The 22,747-nt window shown below is 40.3% G+C and overlaps 2 long non-coding RNA genes across 2 annotated transcripts; both read right to left on the bottom strand.

The window, feature by feature from the left end:
* Positions 1-5,496: 5,496 nt before the first annotated feature.
* On the bottom strand, positions 5,497-7,332 carry LOC118426051. The gene is made up of 2 exons (XR_004832362.1): positions 7,006-7,332; positions 5,497-6,475 (listed from the first exon to the last, which is right to left on the bottom strand). It is a non-coding gene; the product is annotated as an uncharacterized LOC118426051 (long non-coding RNA).
* Positions 7,333-7,886: 554 nt separating this feature from the next.
* LOC118426578 lies at positions 7,887-18,675 on the bottom strand. The gene is made up of 3 exons (XR_004832421.1): positions 18,456-18,675; positions 11,594-13,962; positions 7,887-8,814 (listed from the first exon to the last, which is right to left on the bottom strand). It is a non-coding gene; the product is annotated as an uncharacterized LOC118426578 (long non-coding RNA).
* Positions 18,676-22,747: the final 4,072 nt, after the last annotated feature.

Below are 22,747 nucleotides of genomic sequence, written 5' to 3'. Positions count from 1 at the left end.
TGAATTCTGAACAAGATTTTCATTTCATAGTGCTATCATCTGACTGATATTTACATTGTGGTCTTTTTTCTGTGCTATTATACCCCAGGTTTGAGGAACTTAGTGCAAATATGGATATTGATTCACCTCAGTGCCCAATTAATGTACAAAAGGCTCAGACACATTAGTGTTATAAACCTGACTAGGGGCAGGTAACCAATACTAGAAAAACATAGCTATTTATTATTAACAATACTATTTACATTATAATAATAACTCTTCACCAAACTGGACTTTTCTCATCTTTATTACCTGCATGTATGCAGGTATGGTTTTGATGCTGGTGGAAACTTTTCGGTAGCCGGGGATGTAGGGCGCTGTATCTCGTGAACGGATGGTGCGAGCACGACGATTTTTGGTACGTGGGTTGGGGGTGGTAGCCTGACACTCAGGTGTGATTTTGGGCCTCCTGGCGCTTGACCTTGACATTGAAGGTGGCATTTTTGGTGTTTTTGGGGCACTTTTGGCGCTGTGTGTCCGGAACGATACGCGCGATTGTGACGATTTTTGGTGCATGGGTGGGGGGTTGTTGCCTGTTGCCTAGGATTGACTTTGGGCCTTGTCGCGTTTGAACTTGACCCGGCAGGTCGAATTTTGTGTCCGGGAGGGGTGTTTCCGGAGTTATATCTTCTGAACGGCTGGTGCTGGCGCGATGATATTTGGCACATGTGTCGGCGGTGGCTGAATAATGCTCAATTTTGATTTTGGCGCCCTTGGTGCTTGAACTTGACCTTTTAGGTTACCTTTTGTGCGGGCACGGGGCGTGCGCTGTATCTCCGGAACGCAAGGTGCCATTGTGTTGCCATTTGGTACGTGAGTTGTTTGTGGTGTCCTGATGGTCAGGTTTGATTTTGGGCCTCCTAGTGCTTGAACTTGATACTGTATAGGTTGACCCTGTTTTAGTGTGGTTGGGGCATCCTCCCAATATCTGCTTGGTTTTAAAAACAGATTATGGTTGGGTGTAGAACCATCATCTGGCCTGGGCCACCTTCAATGTATCAGGTTACTTAGTGGCACTGACAGTTTGCCAGATGACGGGAGTGTGCCAGATTACATATCTGTTGGTCAGGTATAATTGGAGTTTGCTTATTACTCTTTGTGGTGTTTCTAGAGCTGTATAGTACTGAGTTTTAAGTTCCGGTACAAGTTCCTTTACCCTGTTGGCAATCATGGTTGAACTTGAACTTAAACAGAAGAAGATGCAATTTTCTAATGTGGAGGAGAACTGTATAGAGTGTGGGCATAAGAGAAAGGTATGTGTATGATTTGTCCTGTGTTTCTTTTTGTTTCTTTGGTAATGCCATTTCCATACTGTATACAGGTAATTTGTTGTTTTGGGCTAGTCATATTCGCTTGGTTTTTGGGCCTGCTTAATCTATGGTACAGGCAGGGTTAAGTGGTGGAGGCTTAGCTTTGTTCTGTTTTGAATTCAGTATCGTTTGTTGCATTTTGTCGCGGCAAATATATGATGAAATTCCCCTTCTAAGCAACTGCTCATTGGTTTGCGGGGATGTTTGCTGGGTGTTTGCTCTGACTACAACAGCTTCTGAACTTTTCAAAGCTTCCATTGCCAGCAGCTTGCCATCTATAAATGGGATTGACAAGGACATTTTTCATAGTAAATTGTGCTGTTAAATTTGGCTTAGATACTACAGGAGATTTAGGTTTGGGTTGGATGGATTGAATGAAAATATCATACCACCCTGGGGACTAACTGTTGCTGCTGCATGGGGGCTACCACTATTCATATTGTCTAATGTCTATGGAACTACAGATAAAAGTATCATTGGTCAAATTATGCGAGTAACATTCCGATGTCAAGTGAATAACACCCCAGAAATAAATCTTTAATGAATATCATTGGAAGAACACAAACCAAGGAGACTTAGCAGCTGCATTAGGTCAGTACATTGAAATAGGAAGATATTAGTATATCATGTGACAGAGTAACTACATGTGCATGGGCCATCTGAGACAAAAAAAGGTAGCGTCTCAACAACTTCAAAGTACTGTGGTTGGTTACATACTTAAGAAATCCAAAATAAGTAATGTTCATCCATGTCCAAACTTACAAATTCAGAAAATGGAATTTCAGAGTCAGACTTTTGCATGGTGCACAACCAACACGGTAAAAAGCTCATTTTTCCAACCACGTACCACAGACAAAAAGGCAAAAATACACAATAGGTCTACAGAAACCCAATACATTTCATGCAGGCCTGAGGTCTACGAACTCTTGTTTATCACAGAAACATTGTTACAATGAGGATTTGATTAGATGAGTATCTGTTACAGTGTGCACAAACTTATTAAATACTTTCACTCCCTAAATATTTTTAAAGTATTGGAAGAAGTTGACACATAAACAATATTAATTGCATTATTTGTGTGCAGTAAAATATGACCACATGCTATCAATAGCCTAATAAAATGTTGGAACATGGCACAAGCGGGCTCCTCTTCTGGGTACAGAAAGGAAATGTTTTATAACATTTAGTTATGACGTAGAAAATTTCAATTGTAAAATTAACATTTAACGTTACAAACAAATTGTTTTTTCTCTTCTTAATAAATGACAACAATACAGGTAAGTAAGGTGTGTTTCCTTTTATAACAGGCCAGGTAAGACACCGTACAGGTAAGTAAGGTGTGTTTCCTTTTATAGCAGACCAGGTAAGACACCGTACAGGTGAGTAAGGTGTGTTTCCTTTGATTACAGACCAGGTAAGACACCGTACAGGTGAGTAACGTGTATTTCCTTTGATTACAGACCAGGTAAGACACCGTACAGGTAAGTAAGGTGTGTTTCCTTTTATAGCAGACCAGGTAAGACACCGTACAGGTGAGTAAGTTGTGTTTCCTTGACTACAGACTAGGTAAGACACCTTACAGGTGAGTAACGTGTATTTCCTTTCATTACAGACCAGGTAAGACACCGTACAGGCGAGTAACGTGTATTTCCTTTGATTACAGACCAGGTAAGACACCGTACAGGTGAGTAAGTTGTGTTTCCTTGACTACAGACTAGGTAAGACACCGTACAGGTGAGTAACGTGTATTTCCTTTCATTACAGACCAGGTAAGACACCGTACAGGTGAGTAACGTGTATTTCCTTTGATTACAGACCAGATAAGACATTATACAGGTAAGTAAGTTGCTTTACTCACCTGTATAATACCTATCTGGTCTGTAGGCAAAGGAAAGACGCCTTACTCACCTGTATAATGGCCTATATGGTATATAGGCGAAGGAAACACACCTTACTCACCTGTGCGGTGTCTTACCTGGTCTGTAATGAAAGGAAATACACGTTACTCACCTGTATGGTGTCTTACCTGGTCTGTAATGAAAGGAAATACACGTTACTCACCTGTACGGTGTCTTACCTAGTCTGTAATCAAAGGAAATACACGTTACTTACCTGTACGGTGTCTTACCTAGTCTGTAGTCAAGGAAACACACCTTACTCACCTGTACGGTGTCTTACCTGGTCTGTAATCAAAGGAAATACACGTTACTCACCTGTACGGCGTCTTACCTAGTCTGTAGTCAAGGAAACACACCTTACTCACCTGTACGGTGTCTTACCTGGTCTGCTATAAAAGGAAACACACCTTACTTACCTGTACGGCGTCTTACCTGGCCTGTTATAAAAGGAAACACACCTTACTTACCTGTATTGTTGTCATTTATTAAGAAGAGAAAAACAATTTGTTTGTAAATGTTAATAAAGGTACATTTTACAGTTGAAATATTCTACGTAATAACTACTAGTAAATGTTATAAAACATTTCCTTTCTGTACTCAGAAGAGGAGCCCGCTTGTGCCATGTTCCAACATTTTATTAGGCTATTGATAGCATGTGGTCATATTTTACTGCACACAAATAATGCAATTAATATTGTTTATATGTCAACTTCTTCCAATACTTTAAAGATATTTAGGGAGTGAAATGAAATACATTTTTGTATTTAATAAGTTTGTGCACACTGTAACAGATACTCATCTAATCAAATCCTCATTGTAACAATGTTTCTGTGATAAATAAAGATAAGAAAAGTCCAGTTTGGTGAAGAGTTATTATTAAAATGTAAATAGTATTGTTAATAATAAATAGCTATGTTTTTCTAGTATTGGTTACCTGCCCCTAGTCAGGTTTATAACACTAATGTGTCTGAGCCTTTTGTACATTAATTGGGCACTGATGAGGTGAATCAATATCCATATTTGCACTAAGTTCCTCAAACCTGGGTAATAATAGCACAGAAAAAAGGACCACAATGTAAATATCAGTCAGATGATAGCACTATGAAATGAAAATCTTGTTCAGAATTCACTCTAAAATGTTTGTATGATTAGTTATGCTACAACAGTCCCTCCCGCGATACTTATAGAACAGTCCCGCAAGGAGGTCACATGACTAGTGCCCGCCATTTTGAATTGCTATTGTTAATGTATGGTAGTATCGGCGCGTACATTTTGACCAAAAACAGGGACTTAAAATGCTTGTAAAGCACGGAAACTCCGTACATATCAATGGGACACCATATTGAACATGTTTGTGGCGGTAGGTTTAGGTGTCGTTGCGCGACGGCCGATATTTTTGTGGATATAGTGGGCATTCGCTAAAAAGACATTTTGTGGGCGTTCGCTAAAAAGACCATCGAGAATCGAAAACTTTTATTTATGTCACTTCGGGTCAATGGATTGACTTGAAACTCAGGATTAATACATGGGAGCACAACGTGGACATATTCCAAGCAAAAAAAATGAGATTCGTGCAGCGCGGACTTCTCTAGAGTGGGCGTTTGTGGGCATTCGCTAAAAAGACCCTCCCGTCACTCAGATGCTCACTGTTACCGTCGCCAAAATGTCGACGTCTTGGAGCGGAGAGCTGTTGCCAATGTCGTCAAACGCAGCACGGTGTATGAAGTGACCACGAAATAACACCGGTCTCAACATAGGCTTAAGGCAGCCTGATCTCCAGCCTGTTCTTTAGCAGTCCTAGCGCGGGTACCCCGGGTGCAAAAATACCTATGGTACCGGGCTGGGTGAGGGGCAAAGGTCTACAATACTCGAACTGCTTAGGGTCGAGTTTCCTGTCGTCAGAAAACCTAGTTGCCCTGGTGTTTTGTTAAGCATTTTGTTGGCCTGTTTACCATAACACCAGAAACCAGTGTATCATGTGTTGTATGGTTGACCATTGCGTGTAAGACAGACGACCGCAGGGGAGCTTTGGTAGAGTTTGGTTACACAATTTGAATCGAGCAGGTTATATGGAGTGTGACTTTATTGTCCAAGGCTTGGGTGGAGTAAGAAGTGAAGTGTGACATACCCTCTACGTTTACGTCAACAAGAAGAGCTTGGGTTATTAGATTTGCAAAATAGACTATAATTTATAAATAAAACAAGAGCATTAGATACCAGCGGCCTTAAGTAAAGTAAGAAGTCGAGTGTTGAAATTTTTACATTGAAGTTTTAATGAAGCTCTATCAACCATTCTGTCATTTTCCGTTTCCAAATCACTTGAGGCACATCAACCCTGGTTATACAACGTCGTGGTGAATCCGTCTTTATAAATTGTCGACAAGAGGTATTACTATGGAACTATACAGATAGAACGTACATCTAAGGGAGTTTTGCAAAATGGATGACTAACGTTAAGTTCTTATGGTGCTAGACAGTTCAGTTCTTTCATGCGTGAAGAGACGTTATTCTACTATATATAATTGAGGTCACAGTCATGTGTCAATATTTCAATTATGGATTAGATAACTATATGGAGTACATTCAATTATGGATTGAATAGGTATGGGGCAAGACAACAGTGATATAACCAGATGACATCCTGAATCTTTTTAATCATTTTGATAATATGAGTCACAGGTGTGACTGACCTGATTGAAGCGAAAAATAAACAGCTGTAAATGTTATAAAGCTAAAGAAAACACGAAAACAGTTTCCCTGCGTTAGACTCCCTTTGTAACGTTAATCGTTATCTATCATAAGTTCGTCCAACATTGACATATGTCAAATGAAAATGCATTGAAAAATATTCATATACATGTAATTTTCTATGTCTTTGCTAGCTTGTTGTAACTTGGTACAGCTTTTCAACATATAAAATATGTATGGAATATTTTTTGACATGCTTCAAATTGACGTTGCTGTAACACCAAATAAAGGGGTAGAGGATTTTGCTAATTCAACGCGCTGGAAGTCTTTAGGAAAGTCTGCAAAATAGTAGTAAGCGTAATGTTTACATCTTTGCATTTGTGGCGATAATCTTGCTAGCTGCTGAAGCGTGGTTTGTTCTTTCGTAGACGCCGTTGTAAACGCCGCACAACAGACGAGCCATTCGGACACACGGTGAAGAGATGCCAAAAGGTTGGGTTGTGGACTTGTTCCGTCGATGTCATTGACTCCGCAAATATACTATTACAAGGTAGAAAAATGCGGTGTTATTTTCTACAAATGATATTTCTGTGCATTGTATATGATTACTTAGTAATACAAATGACTGTACAATGTTCTACCTCTTAAGTGCCAAGGGCAAATCTTTGTTAGCCAACTGGATATAATTTGAATCATGGAGAATGCCCCTAATCATTATGGTAAAACGTTTGGCTAAGATGACCTTGATAAACTTGTGTTGTCGCATATGCTTGTGTTGTCGCATATCTGACTAACAAAACTGCACAAAACAAACGTTTAAAAACACCACTACACTCCGTAATAGCTAATAAACAGTACCTACTGTATGTATCATCGGGATAGAGGTTTCAAGCTATGGCATTATTTGATGTTCTTTTCTCCGTTCGATAGGCAATATGTCCAACTGTGGAGTCGTTAAGGCAAGTGTTGGACACGACAACTCGGAAAATCTTCTTATCGGGGATGTTTAAGGTCTGTTACCACACGACACAAGACGTCATCTGTAAATAAACTTGAGACATTTCCCCCACCTTGTATCGCTTAAATGAAGGGTATGATCATGGGTATGAACCACATGAAGCTCACGACACACGCCAGAATGACGACAGCCTGCGTCCCGATACTCATGGTCCTAGAAATCGTTGTTTGTCGTCTTTAAATCTGCCTTAAGTGTTCCCCAAGACTGGAGGTTCTTGGTAAAGATGAACCAGCAACGGCCAAATGAAAGGCATTTGATACTTCGACGTAAGTTGATCAACAACTTTCCAATGACCTTCATCGTCATTTGACCCCATGCAGGTCATGTCTGTCAGTCTGTAAACACCACAAGTCTAGAAGGCTTCGATAGATTTTCTTGATGTCTGGTATATATATGTAAATGTGTCTTAATGTGACTTTGAAATAATTATAATTAGATTGCTTCCCTTGTGGCTTATCATGGTATTGTAGTTATATTATCATTCGGTTTTTTATATCTTTTAAAAGACCACAATATTGGAGTGGTAGATACTACATACGCGTGATCCACCAGCAACTTGTTTTGGAACCACATGTTTTGAAAGAAGATAACTCAGGAAAGGGCTGACAGATCGAAGTATTTATGAACATCGCGTTAAACATAAATTAATTATCCAAATCACGACCCCTTGCATAATTGACGAGGAAACTTTAGAACAACCTATTTTTAATACCTTTATAATTTGGATAACACTTGTTATTTTGAGCGAGAAGATAATAAAGTGGTACAATAAGGTTTCATCTCCATATATTGCATCACTTCATCATCTTCTCACTAAAAGAACAGAAGCTGATGAAGTGATACCATATCTGGAGATAATAAAATGCTACAATGTATGGAGATGAAACCTGGTTTTGGACCTCTAATTTTTTAATAAAATGAGACAACTAAGCGTTAAAAGTTGAAAGTTGAACCAATGTTGTATTTATTCAGATATTTAGATCAACCTATTCCATTCATCGAGTAGTAGGGTAACCTAGCATCCTCTGCTTCACATCTCTACAAAGGAACTGTAAAACCAGGATGCCAGGTTGAAACTGTCTTCTTGAAAACGATATTACATATCGTCATATTCGTCAGCAAGAAGAGCACTAAGACCAAATTCATAGATATTTGAAGTGAGTCCGACTTTGTCATGGACTGACTTCAAGCAACTATGAAACAAGTCACATATATCATAATCTCTCAGTTGCCATCAAACGTTTCAATCTGAGGGCATATGAGAGATATACCTAACGATGGATGAAACAACCCAAACAAACTACAACATCGCTTATTGAAGGAAAAAGCGAGTGTAGAAATCGACTAGCAAAAAAATACTCATGGCAAATGGCATCTAATCTAGCAGCAACTTAAAGTATACCTTGCCCTCCAATATTTCTATGGAAAATGATGTTTAGTATATTTTTCTAACAGATATGGATGTTTCCCCAATTGCAAGTCCTATTGTGCCACGTACTCCGGATAGAGTCGTGTTCATCCTTGTAACGACCAGATGATGATGCCTCCTGATAGAGCCAATGGTAGGTGATCTCCATGATAAAGCGAGATGAGGTGTCGGAAGAACCAACGGATGAAGCTGGATGTTTCTGGTGCACAGGTTGTCTATATCCTTACATGTAGATCTGATAACAAGGATTCTATCACCGAGAGTCCATAGAAGGAGTTACTGTTGTGTATTCCTGTTGTGTTTTCTAGGCAAGGAGGTGCGGTGATGGCAAGCCTTTGGAAGCGTCGACGTCTTTGCTATCATCGGTTGTACGGAACGCCACGGAGGCCACCATGATGTTTCTTGATGACCTCGTCGACCTTCAGAAGGGGCCTATCAGAGACATAGACACAAAACCATAAATGAATTTCGTCAGATAAGAGTAGAACAACAGATTTGATAGTTAGCTGATACCAGATACAGTTCTGAAGATTTTAAAGCAGAAGTTTGAATGGATTTTTCTTAATTCTAAATTAAGACTGAAGTTTGATTTAGAAAATGCTAATGATGGGCTGTATGAAGGCATGTGATGAACGTTTCACACAAAGTAAATGTTACTAATCATCTTGAATTTTGTTGGCTCCTACTGTTTCAGGATAGCCCATTTCACTCATGTCCTCAAATTACTCATGGCGACTTTTGGAAGGTGGTTTGGAAATGATTTTTAAAAAGCGTCGATGATAATTGCGTCAAAATGATTCAGCCACAGAAAGTTAGTATCTAGCAAACAGTATAAACACAAAACAATACAGTGCAATGCAACTGCAGCATTTTCGTACTAATACTCGCTTTCGCATCATACACATGACAGAACAAGTAGACAACTACTGCACGTACATAAATCCAAACATCGTCAAAACTTGCGGCACGTATCATTTTGCTGTGGCTATCAGCGTCATGTACTGCAATTGAAATGCAATTATGTATAACGTCCCTATATATAAAATGATAAACAATAGAGATGTACGAGATACGTATACGGTTGCAACCTGAATCTCCAAGCAGATGTAGGGTGGAAAGAAACGAAAAAATTTCCTCCCAACATCTATACACTACCCTTACCTTATATGATAGTTATGACGAATGGCACAAGCCAAGTAAAACTGAAGATGCAAGCCAGAATGGCCACAAACTGCGTGCCGTGGTCGATCATACTCCACAACACGATTGTTTTTCTCTCTCGATAATTTGTGTCTTGTGCGACACGTGCGGTAATCAAATAGCACTAGTCAATTGTAAATTCAAGGCGTGTGTGTGTGTTGATTAAGAGTTGTACAACCGGTTCAGCAGTGAGCGCATCTTCTGTGACCCTGTCAGTGACATTAAGGGTGAAAGGGCAGGTACGTTCGTTGAAGTGGATCAAAACAAACTCTGCGCCAAAGGCAATGCATGTATTTACATTAAATTTTCTCTCTCCGGGCCGCGGGCATGTAGAACCAGTCTTCGTGCGGTACCAAGCACCACCCACTATTGCCAGGGCCAGAATTCCAAATGGCCCGATTGGCCGTTTACGCGTAGGAAAAATAAAGTGAAAGCAAGAATTACAAATGTACAAATTATGATCATAACTCATTATTTCACGTTTTGTGTGTTTATCTGCGTGTTATGTTGTACTTTTCGTTCACGGTGCCGATTCGAGATAAAGCATTTAAATATTTGTGCCTTGGCCTGCGCAAATATCGAGGTGGATTATGACAGAAACTGTTCCCATAAGCAGTAAAGAAAAGTACGATCCTTAGTCATGGCTCTTCTTTCCGTTTGTGTTAGGGAGGAAAAAAAGATTTCTGCTTACTTCAGAAATGCCGTCTTTCTATTCTAAGGTTATTCGTACGTGCCCGAATTCTACCCTTACCGCAAGGGAAATTTCGACTTTAGGAAATGAAAATTGCGGAGGAAGACAAAATCAATACAGATCCTTGAGTCTTTTATTTTAAGCATCGACAACACTGTCAAGTCTAGCGTTTTCCGTGAAAATTCAATGATAATTCAATAACAGAATTTGAGAGAAGAGACTTTGAGAGGCGGGGGCCGCGTGGTGTAATCTGTAGCGTCTTTGGCTCGGGACCTACGGGTCTTAGGTTCGAATCCTGCCGTGTCACCGATCTAGTGTCTCTGGGAAAGGCACTTTACACGACTTTCCCCACTTTACCCAGATGAAAATGAGTAGCTAGTGTTAGCTAGGGCCGTCCCTGGGATAGAAAGCCCCGTGTTTTGGGAGAGCCACACCCTACAGTACGCACGTTAAAGAACCCACCACACCTTTCGAAAAGGAGTAGGGGCATGCCCCAGTGTGCGATGGTGCAAATCCTTCTGTTTGGAGGATTCACTTGAATCACCCAAATGGGAACCTCCGTCTCGCATCATCCATACCGTGGGTGATGTACATCATTCACCCGGACTCCAGGAAGAATAGTGACATATTAGTCACTATTAGATCCGAATCAAATCAAACAAAACAAAACGTCTACGTACGTATTTAGCATTTCGCAGCTAGAAGTTAAGTGTGGCTATCTATCACTGCGTGGTTTGTGGACCAGACTGAACTAACGGGTGCATGAGGATGTATGTGTGATTTTGCGCTTGCTTTTGTAACGTTTTTACGTCGACATCAATCGTGCACCAAATGACAAAAGAGTTTTATAGTGTTTCCCTTTTTTAACGTCTTGTTTTGCCGGGAAAATCGCCTACGTCATACTCAAGGTCAACTTGGTTCAGACAAGAGTAATTTTCCCACGGTAATTATATACCCTATCCTTTCTATTTCTTCCCATTTGTTCTATTTCTTTCCATGAAATCTGTTTGTCGTCTTTGAAGATAGGGTTTGTATTGTTTTGTATCGCATGTATGCATGTGGCGCTCCTATCTGTGGAATTTTAGGGTGTGTAACTGGCGTTTTATACTAGTAATCTATCTGGCAACTGGTCAACCGTAAAAGGCAAAATCTTGTTTATCACGACGTTTTCTAAGCAAATTATGATAGATGTATGCCCAGATTCCATTGCTTTGCAACATCCTTTTACAGAATAGTTCAGTTTTGATTCAAGGCTGTCGAAATTCTGTCCTTCATGATCAGATGGTCCTTCACAATGGCGACATAACTAAGACCACTTACCGGCAAGGCCAGTCCGTTAAGTCCTTGGCATGACGTTACAGCATGGTGATCAGGTACGGTGTCAAAGTGAAAATCCCAACGAGTACAGCCACCAAGATAAGCGCTTGGTTACCAAGAGACATTCTTCTTACGTTGAGCTACGAAGTACGAACAACGTAAAGTCGGCTTTAAAGTATAGTCAACCTTACGTAACGACTGTTGTGACGTGATGGAAGCACGTATCCCAGAATCCAGTGCTACTAGAGAGTTGAATTTTAGAAGTGGAACAACCGGTCGTTGCAAACAATAGATAACGTCTGGCGAAAAGTAGACCTTAATGATTTCATGCTTCGGCAATCAAATAGATCAAGGACTACTATATAACATACTTGAATATATGAATATATTTGTGTGCATTTAAGCGTGGAAAGACCGTAGATTACGATGGAATAGCTACTCAAGGTTAATGTGAAAGTGCTACATGCTGGAGAACCAATAAGAAGCTAAGTTTGTTGACTGAATCCGAACAAAATTACATCTTGTCATCTGTCCGTGTACAATGACACTGTACATACTTTTAATTTAAGGCATGCTGATACACCTGACAATGTACAGACATAGACTTTAAAGATTGACCTATTTCTATTCTATTGTGGCTTACAGCAAGCTAGCCCTCGCAGTATGTCATGAATAAATCAGTACGCTCAGATAGGACTTGTACCAAAACGCAGAGCGTAGAATATGAATGCATTAAAAGTAACAGACTATTCACCTTTGTCAAGTATTAAGTCTATCCCCGCCCCACTTATCTAGTACCAAGTCATTTCTATCTTGTTTTTCCTTTGACTGTTGCCATTTTGTATAAAGGCACCATTGTAAAACGAATGAGCGTTCTCGTTGCAGCCGCACATACGTGCGACTATCTCTATGCTGTTTTTCTCTCTGAAAGCTGACTGGCCTTTTAAATGGATGACTTCTCCGGTATTTCATGAGGCTGCATAATCTTTCTACATGGTAGATCTAATCTGCAGTATTGTAAAAATGTATTACAGCATGATGGCGTTTCGTAAGACTGGCGACATACTTAAGTGTACTTACCGACACTCGGACGCCAGGGGTGCGTCACAGCATCATAATAAGATACGGGACTACATAAAAAAGGCTGACCAGTATGGCCACAAGGATGACCGCCTGATTGCCGATGGACATGATCTCCCCTCTTTACTACTCTTTGACGATGAGAAAAGATGTCCCATCGGTGGTCAACAGGCTGTCTATGAGCTACGGGTCCTTCAAAAAAATTAAATAGGACACGCCCATGTCCCATTGAAACGTGTGACAGGTGATGAAACTTGCCATAATTTACATGTATTATCAAGAAAGTGTCCTTAAGTCTGGGGCTAGAATACCTGAAACCCTGCAATACAAGTGTCGTACGTGAAGACTTTCAGGCTAATGCTTTATATCACACCATCGGCTAGAATAGTAACATGCATACATGGCACTGCATTGCATTGCCATAGCTGGAGAGCTGTTCCCAACATAATTAAGAGACGCACCTGATACTGGTTGGTGATTAGATGCAAGTCCACCATATAAACCGGTAATATGCTATATGCTCTGTTTAACATACTGCGCTGTTACCAAAAGAAATTCTCAATCAAACAACTTATTACATGTTCTGGGCAATCTGTGAAGACTAAGTGTTTGAGTTATGAAGTACATGTCTTACCGGGCATAGGCAGAAAACTCACCCAAAGACGAAAATACTCGAAATCGTTTTAGACACACATGTAATTATAAGAAAAGTACATCTTTGTACTGACACATCGTAGTAAGGATTCAACGTACCCGCCACCTTAATTGCGGTTTATTTTGAAAAAAGTTGCAAACAGTAGACATTGCCACTCCACAAAATTAATGTGAAGCGGCTTAAAACATTGTGCAAAGATGGTAAGACAACTTTACGTGCCGTTCTGAAGACTATGTGAGTAGAACGATAGTCAAATCTACAAGTTTTCTATTGCTGGTGACTTGTCGCGATGTTTCAATCATGGTAGAATTACGAAAATGGCCTTGAACGTGGGATAAACGCTGGAGCAGGGTTTCATAGCAGCAAGGAGTATTGTTGTGGACTGAGTGTTCATTGTCAGTAAAAGTTGATATATGGTTCACACATAATGCATTGGCAGGTGATGACGCTGTCCTCGGCAACGTAGAGACGAAGGCGAGAAGATGGCGAAAATAGCCGAAGGCTTCCGAAGAATCCCGAAAAGAGTAGCATCCCAGCTTGATAAGTGTAGCGTGATGACATCACTTCAACATGGTGGTCAAGTCACCGTTTGGCTGTCTGCCATCACTGCAGCAAGTAGAGCCCGACCCAAACATGCCTGCAAGTAAAGAGGAAATGTTTAAATCACTGTTTTATTCTCAATTCAAGACTACTGATATCCTGAACTCTATCAAGTGACGTACGACGTCAAAGTGTCCGTTAGCTACTACCCTTTCCATCTGTTAGAGTCACTATATTATCCCTTTCCTTCGTTCTGCTGCCACCTACCAACATAACAAATATTATTTATAAAGATCCATCCACAGTTTCATGCACACACACTAACGCGCACGTGCACACGCTGACTCACACGCACGCACGGGGACCCCAAAACAGCTGAACAATTAACTCTCCGAAGACAGGAGTCCGTGCGTACGTCTAAACGCATGTCTCAGTTCAACACTGCCTGAGGTCATGGGGTGGGTGAGGTAAACAATGGCCGCCGTAGCCTTCACATATGCGTCAATTAGCCGTTCAAAATACCTAAGTCAGTTCTCCTGCAACTATTGCACATTGTCCAATGGTTCTCAGCATAGTCAAAGCCATAAACAGAAAAGATTTCTTCTCCTTTTGAACGCAAAGACCACCTATACATATAATGGTACTTTTCAGATTGTGAACACTTGGAATGCCCACAAAACAATGTCCACCGCTGTCATAAACTTAAAAACTGTTTTCTGAGGCGACAAACCTTTGGACGATCTTCACATGAAAGGAGATGCCATTAAGATGAAGATACAGGCCACGGCAAGCGCAAGGACGAATAGCAGCTTCTCGCGCAGTGTACAAGGACGCATTGTTGCGTTCATTCACAGTCAAAACAGTATGCCTCTCGTAAACAAAGTCAATGGTAGACAACTGTTTTCCACTTGGACACATAAATAACCTGCTCTTACTGGAGACCCACCCATCTCAGCCAGGTGCGTGGTTTTGCGACAATCACACCGTTTTGCGTCGACGTTGAACCCAAAGCCAAGGGCAACCGCAAGAGAAAGACACATTATGATTCAAGTTTCTGAATGGCCAATAGCCTTTGTGCTAGATCATAAGTTTGAGCCTCACTTCACAGTTCTTGTTTAAAGTTTGCCACAAAATACATGTACCACCAGTGGTACATGTATTTTGTGGCATACTTTGAAACAGGAGAGTACAAAAAAGTTGAATGCATTTGCATCAGAAGCTCACTATTTCCAGTACCTTCACTTGTACTTAACAGAAATGAGCTCTGTTTTTTTTAATGAATCAATGCAATCATATTTCGTCTAAAAATAATGAGAGAAGTTATGAGACAATCCCTGGCCATATCTCCTCCTATATAATTTACCAGTAGGAGACTTGAAAACCTGTCACGGATTTCTATTGATAAGCGACTATAAATAGATATCCGATGAATGACATGTTTTGAAATACACTGTCTAAACTAAGGTGAAGAAATGACGGGAAGTTTCGTCCTGAGGAGTACCAGACCCTAAGCCATCGACCAAATGGGGAGAATTGATGAGTCAAAATTTAAGGCAGCTATGCATGGAAAGGGGTAATGGACCTTAAAAGCCCTAGGCCCTATGAGTATGGCTGGGGCATTTGATATTCGTGCATTGTGTGTGTGTCCAATAACAAGTGCGCCTTGGCGAAAGGGGCAATCTGAATTCATAGAGTCTTGTTTTCTACATTTAAATGAAATATGTATCTTAAGTATACAGCGATATGTGTTGACGTAACTTTTCTTTCACCAGCCATCTGTAACGATGGATTCCGTGACTCGGTTGTGAGGGGGGGGGGGGGGGGTAGCAGGTAAAAGATAGTGGACACATGATTAGCTCCTCCTCCCTATGCGATGCCCGGGACAGAATGGACTTCAAACAGACCGCTCCTATGGCCTCAACCTTAAAGGCTGTGGGAGTGCCTTTACCTCTATCTAACAGCTTTGACGCCGCGATAAGAAAATATGGATAAAAGTTCATTATATCATCACCTGAGTCGAGATGTTATGATTTCATGGCGGTTCTACATTCCAGCACCCTCTACGCTACGGGCATCGCATCCTATGCACCAATGCACTTTCCGCTCCGAAAGGTATTTACAAAGCAGCATCATAAGCATGCTTGGGGACATCGGGGCATGTTGAAAGACCACAAAGGTCGCCATTGTTTTATAAACCCTACTTCTTGGAATGGCATCCACACCATGTAATTATAAACTGGATATAACAGGTTCATGCTGGATTTTTCGCAAGCTTTATTGACCTTTCGCCATTGTCATCTATCCAGAAATCACGGCAAAGATGTCTTTGGTATTCAGCAAGTATCGAGTAAAGGAGAAAATGTTAGATACAAATATATTGATTAGATACATATGAAATAGTAGATACTATTCATTAGACAGTTCTACAAGTTTGCTGTTTTAGATACGCATGTGGTGGCGTTAAAATTAGTTGATAACTTGACACTACTGTCTTTCCTGTGAACAAAAAAAATATTTCGCTCAGCACAGGGGCTCAGCAGTATAGTGCCCAAACGCCAAAAAGCAGCAACTGTTACTCAAGCAACTGGATATGATTTTTGCAAGTTACTCAAGCTACTGGATATGATTTCCAGTTGCTTATCAGAATGAGTAACTATTTTTTACGTTTACCTGGCGTTTACCTAATTTATTACCTGGACGTCTAACCTTCATCGATGTAGTGCCCAAACATATGCCAAATAGACACCAGGCCTTCAAAGGTTCAGTGACCATCAATAGTAATCCAGCACCATTTAGTGATTAGCGAAGGACAATAACACTCAGATATCCTGACAGATAACAGTCGTCATTTAAAATCTACACTTCTAGCTCTCGATTCACGGTTTATTGTTACACTTGTAATGGTTTTCCCACACTAATAGGACCAAGACAGAACGCAATAATCATAGACAAACAACAACAATGAGCACAGTGTTAGAAAGCAATGATATAAAGATACCTAGATTTAACATTAGTGACATTATGTAGGGTCTCTTTAACGTTTAGTGGAAACATTGAACTTAGATTCTAGCAACATGTGAAACACCCGGCACACACGTGTACTGGTCTGACATTTGGAGGTGATTATCATGCACCAGTAACGGCAGACAACTCAAACTCAAAATCATGCACGCGACTAACAAATCATGGGAAGACACACGACAGACAAGTAATAGTACAAGATAGGACAGTTGGTGTCTATTAGAACACATGCGGGTGGTAGATATTTACTTGAAACAAGGTAAATTGTCAATTCTAAAGCCACTGCCGGGGCAGCATTACACCTTAAGCAACTGCCGGGACAATATTACACCTTAATCCACTACCAGGACAAAATAAGACCTTAACTTAAGTCACCACCTGGACAGAATTACACGTTAACCACTACCGGGACAATATCACAGCTTACCCCACTACCTGGGCAGTATGACATTTGAAGTCACTAACTATACACATGCAGGATTACATCTTAAATACCTGTACAATGTTACCATTACTTGGACAAGATAACCTAAAATACAATACGAACAGGTACTTTGTCTCCTCCCTTCTTGCCCCTTCTTTCCTGCACAATATCTTCATATAGGTCACGTATCAAATGCACACCTTTACAAACACCTACTGTGAAAGTGTGTCATACAAGACATCATGTAAATAGACATCAGGGGAGTAATTGCAGGTTTTCCGCCAGACATGACAAATATTTCCGTCAAATCCACAATGATTATAGGTGACAAGCTCGTAGGTGTACTCATGTCCCTAAATGTGGTAGAAAACATCATTAAACTGTCCAGTGGAATATAGTTTTTGTTAAAATGTGTTGGTAAAACAAAGTAGTAGAAAATTATAAAAGTGTTGCCATATGTGATTTTATTAATATATTACTATTCTCAATCAATTGAAATTATCAATTATCAATTAAAATGGCCAGAAAGTTACGTACGTCACGAAGACAGAAGGTAGACTAGTACAACTTCAAACAAAGTACATCTGATAGATGTAGTGTCGCCATTATAAACAGGGGCAGAGTCACGTAAGTGCTTCACGACACTTAGAAAAGAGGTGCATAGAAAATTGACTATTGTAGCATTCAGGAGATGCCAACAGGAACTATATTTGTTGTCACTGCGTTGTACATAGTTGACAATCTTGACATAGATGTGTCGCCCAAAGCATAAGGATTCCATTGATGCATAATGTAAACATCTACCTTTACCCTTACTTTGAGTTCTACGCACTAAGAAACACTTGGCAACCACCGGTGTGTCACTTGTGACTAATGCCATTTATCTGATTAAAAGGGTGGAAAATCTCATTGTATGTCCCATAAACTCTTACCTTAACTTCAGACGGTAGAATTTACTCCAACCGGAAATCATATTCAATTAATATTCATCATAAAGCAGAAGAAGACAGTGCTAAACGTCATAACAGGACAAGACGTATCGTTTGGTAGTTACAAACTAGAACAGAGCAACAGTACAATGACTTCTTGTGTTGCACACTTTCTATATATACGTATGTAATGTGAAATATGAACGAGACACTCACTGTAACATATACACCCTCCAAGCATCTCACACCATCATAATGAAGGCCCACACGACACCAACCGAGCCGAGCACGATTAACAACACCGAGAAGTTCTCGAGAATCTTATCCAGACCATTCATTTTTGATTGCGGAGGTGAGTTCCTTGTGCGCAGTACAGTGACACAGGAGCAAATGACACAGGAGGGCTCTGCTGGCGGATCGAGACAATTGTAGCCTCAGGCCGCAGGACAAAGGTCGCTGGAGCTTCGGGATCGTCACAAACGTTCGTACAACTTTGAAAAGTAACACAATCAGTAGGATCATTCATTTCGTTAGACAAGGTATACGTAAATGAATTTAAAGCAAGTTTCTGATGTAACTGCCGGTGTGTTATGCCGAAGGGTGGTTATACCGGCTATATAGATACAGATACAGATACAGATACAGATGTAGATACAGATACAGATACAGATACAGATAACTGTGGAATTCACTTAATGCATCAAACAAATATGGCTACCTGTTGCTCAAACTCTGATTGCCAAGGAAGATATGATTCTTGAACTTCACGCTACTTCCATAAATCAACATATAGATTAGCCTGTTCATCACTTTTTTATGGTGACCGTTTGGTTCATTAAGAATGAATGCAGAAACTGCTAAGCGTGTGAGCATTATCATGCACCATTAACAAGTCAATGGAATGTAAGACATCATGCGCGTAACAAACATTGATTTCTGTAGGGGGAGGGGGGCAAAATAAATGTTATACATTTATAGCCATCACCATGGACAAGTACATAGTGTGGCGAGATACTTTTAAGAGATGACGTAAATACGTCACAAAATACATCTGAGTCAACAATTTGGATCCAGACCTATCACAACCTGGCTTCCTACACTACGGACAATGTCTCTCTGTTCTTCCTCTTGGGATTTTGCCAAGTGCTCCATCCATACTATCGCAACATCATACACAGTATTAATTCTAATCATAATGCATGAATTGGCAATAGAGATCTTCAAACACGATAGAATGTCGTCATTCAGGCCCATACATAGTATACGTGTGCATGGAGCGGAACGCACTTCAGATGAACTACGGCGGTATTCTGTGTGTTATTGCATCGTGATTCGTGATTCATCTCGGTTGCTTTACCTTTTGTGTGCGTTTGTTGGTGGCACTTAACCAATATATGTCCGACAATATTACACTGACGGTGCCATTATTCCTGTCACGCGTTAAGTACATCATGAATGCGTAGAAAAGCCATAGTCATGTTTGGGAAATGACTATATATCATTCAAAAAGCACTCCCATCCTTCTGGTAAGTAACTTGGTCATAATACATACTCTATAACAAAACTATAAATTGGTGAACTTTTTAATCCAATTGCATTGTCCTACCTTATCAATAGTAATAAATTTTACTTACGTCACTCAGACAAGGTACTTGCTTGTACTGATGTTTAAAACCGGTGTGGTGACAGACTGACAGTTGTGGTATTTCATATGATTGGAAATGAGGTTCATTGGTACCGAAACTCACCTTTTCTGTCCTCAGCATCCACCTAGTAATCATAAAATAGTGATACGAAAGACAATGTGATGCGAAAGATGTCGGCAGCTTGAGGAATGAGTTCAATCTACTTTACATAAGATAGCACAATGTTCTCTACGGCTATATCAGAGTGCACAGATGTACTGTGTGGAGTAAAGTATGCTCCCTGGATGAAAATATACGAGTATAAGTTAGGGCTGCCTATTGACTACCATGACTACCTTACACATCGGACGGATAGCGTGCCACAATTATGTGAGACGTTGACTATAAACGTTACAGTGATGTATATTAGACCGTTGAGAGAGAGAATTCTGGAAACATTAATCTGATGATACATATATAGACAGATGATATATATACATACAGCTACGTATACAAGAAATGCAATGTTACCGATCCGTATATTATGCAGGTACAACTGACTTTTTTCTTCTCTTACGCCCGGCTCACATCATAACCACGAAGGCCCAAACGACCCCAAAGGCGCCGAGCACAATGAACAGAACTGAAACGTTTTCAAAAATCTTCCCCCAAACAATCTTTACCTCAGGCAAAAAGACCCAAACGCCAGACACGGTGCTGTTTCCGAGAAGGAACTTATGTGTATGTTACTGTCGTCACGTCGTGTGGTACTAGTAACACGAAATGTCGCACGTGTCATGCAGCCGGCACGGTGGAAGATCAAGCTGGGTGTGCCCTGGGATTGTGTTCACAGTCCGTCTTGTCCGGATGTTTAGGGATCTTTCCAGCCCCCAGAAGTGAAGGACAAATTTAGTAGTCGGTAATGCCAGGACACTGTCCGTCTTATACAATATATCAACTGACAACTGGCACTGAAATAAAGGAGTACTGAAAAGAAATCTAAAAAGGGCTAATTATAATGTAAGTCGGCAAGTCGCACTTCCTGCAAATGTAATAAGCTGTGGCAAAATGATTTATAAAATCTATTATGATGATGCTTCTCGTGATACTGCTTTTAGTATACATTAAACAATAGGTCTTTAAGACTGTAAAACATCATACTTAGGAAACTTGGATGATTTCCGATATTAGATGAAGATTATTGATAGATCTCAATTTCATTTTCTGTTGTAAGATTATGTACCTAGACCATGAAATATATCGTAGACCATTAAAATGACGTTTTAGACCATTGAAATAACGTTTTAGTGTCACTAGTATGTATTATATCATAGTAGGAATATTTCATATCTAATGGATTTTCTAATAAAGTCTCAAAGACTCGTGGGTGTAGGCAGGATTAGAATCAGCTTGAATAACTTCACGCGGCTTATGATTCAGCTAGGTTACTTCATCTCATGGCATTGTGTTTGCCTAATGTCAGGTAAATGATATATTCCCTACTGTACATTAGGGATGCCCTATGGGTCAAGGCAGACGTCAGGGAAATGTCGTTCTCAACCAGACCATTGTTACCGTCACCTGAGCCGAAAATAAGTACCTCGTGGTGACCTTCGCTCCTCAAGGACGTCGTGTATCTTTTAGAATGAACAATAACAGTTCTGAAGCTGACGAGGTCAAATGTATTGTAACAATAGTGTATTCTTTACTCTAGCGGTCGTCTGTAGAGTCGCAGTACTGCGTGCACTTAACACTTATCCACAACTTATGGAGGTGTATGTTTGCGTCATGTTCACTGGAGAGGTCTAAAAACTTCTCAAACTTAGTTGGTGTTGGAATGTTAACAACTTGACCCCGCGTCACCACTGCCAAGTTACACGATTTAACGTGGTAGATAAGTCACAAGTATGGACTAACAGTTTTGTTACATTATTAAGTCGCTTTATGCTAAACGACTTTTCATTACCTTCGTTGAGAAACATATATTTACAGGTCCGCTCATTTGTTTGCAGGGATCATTCTTGAAAAGTTACAGAGAAATATTTACAATATATAGAATATAGTGTAGTGTTCCCACTGAACTACGCCGTTTTCCTCACTCACACACGCGCTTCAGCATTCAGTGGATATGTCTTATTACATTAGCTGCTAAAGATGAGAATAAATGAACTAAAACAATCAGTTTCCAAGCATGTTAGTTTGCTTTATTTGAACAAAAGGAAGAGAAGACCAAAAAACTTTGCTTCGAATCATGTAGCTTACACGATGTGAATACGACTGTAGAGTCAGTCTACAATACGTTTCCATCAGGTCCGAGACTTCATAAAGACTGAACGATTACATTAGACACAATGTCAGGATAACACACATGTTAGCTTTATTTGAACCAACGGGAAGAGAAGGCAGGAGAACTTTGCTTCGAATCATGTAGCTTACACGACGAGCGTAGAGTTAGTCTATATACGTTTCCATCATGCAGGTCCGAGACTTCATAAAAACTAAACGTTTACATTAGACTCAATGTCAGGGTAACATACATTATGTCACAGTGACGTGACGTCTGTAAGAAATCTGGGCACAAACGAGCGGCTATCATTCAATGCAAAGTACTGGTGGGGTGCAGCCGACCATTGCGATATCATGACGAAATCTCATGGTAAAGTTTACGTCATCATTACGGTACGGTCTGGCTACTACAGAGGTCTAAGACTGATGACTTCGGTGTCTTAAAACCGAAGTTTGGGTAAATATATACGGAATCTTTCATACAGACGCAATATTTGCAATGGTTGTAGCAACCGCTTATGTCCCGCCTCATACTTGTTAGTGTGGAGATGATGACTATCACATAGCTAGCATTAATAAACAATAGTAAGAGACATA

Source organism: Branchiostoma floridae, chromosome 11 (genome assembly GCF_000003815.2).
Source record: "Branchiostoma floridae strain S238N-H82 chromosome 11, Bfl_VNyyK, whole genome shotgun sequence".
Classification (NCBI taxonomy): Eukaryota; Metazoa; Chordata; class Leptocardii; order Amphioxiformes; family Branchiostomatidae; genus Branchiostoma; species Branchiostoma floridae.
The sequence above is the reverse complement of the archived record's forward strand: the minus strand, read 5'-3'. Positions and strand labels throughout refer to the sequence as shown.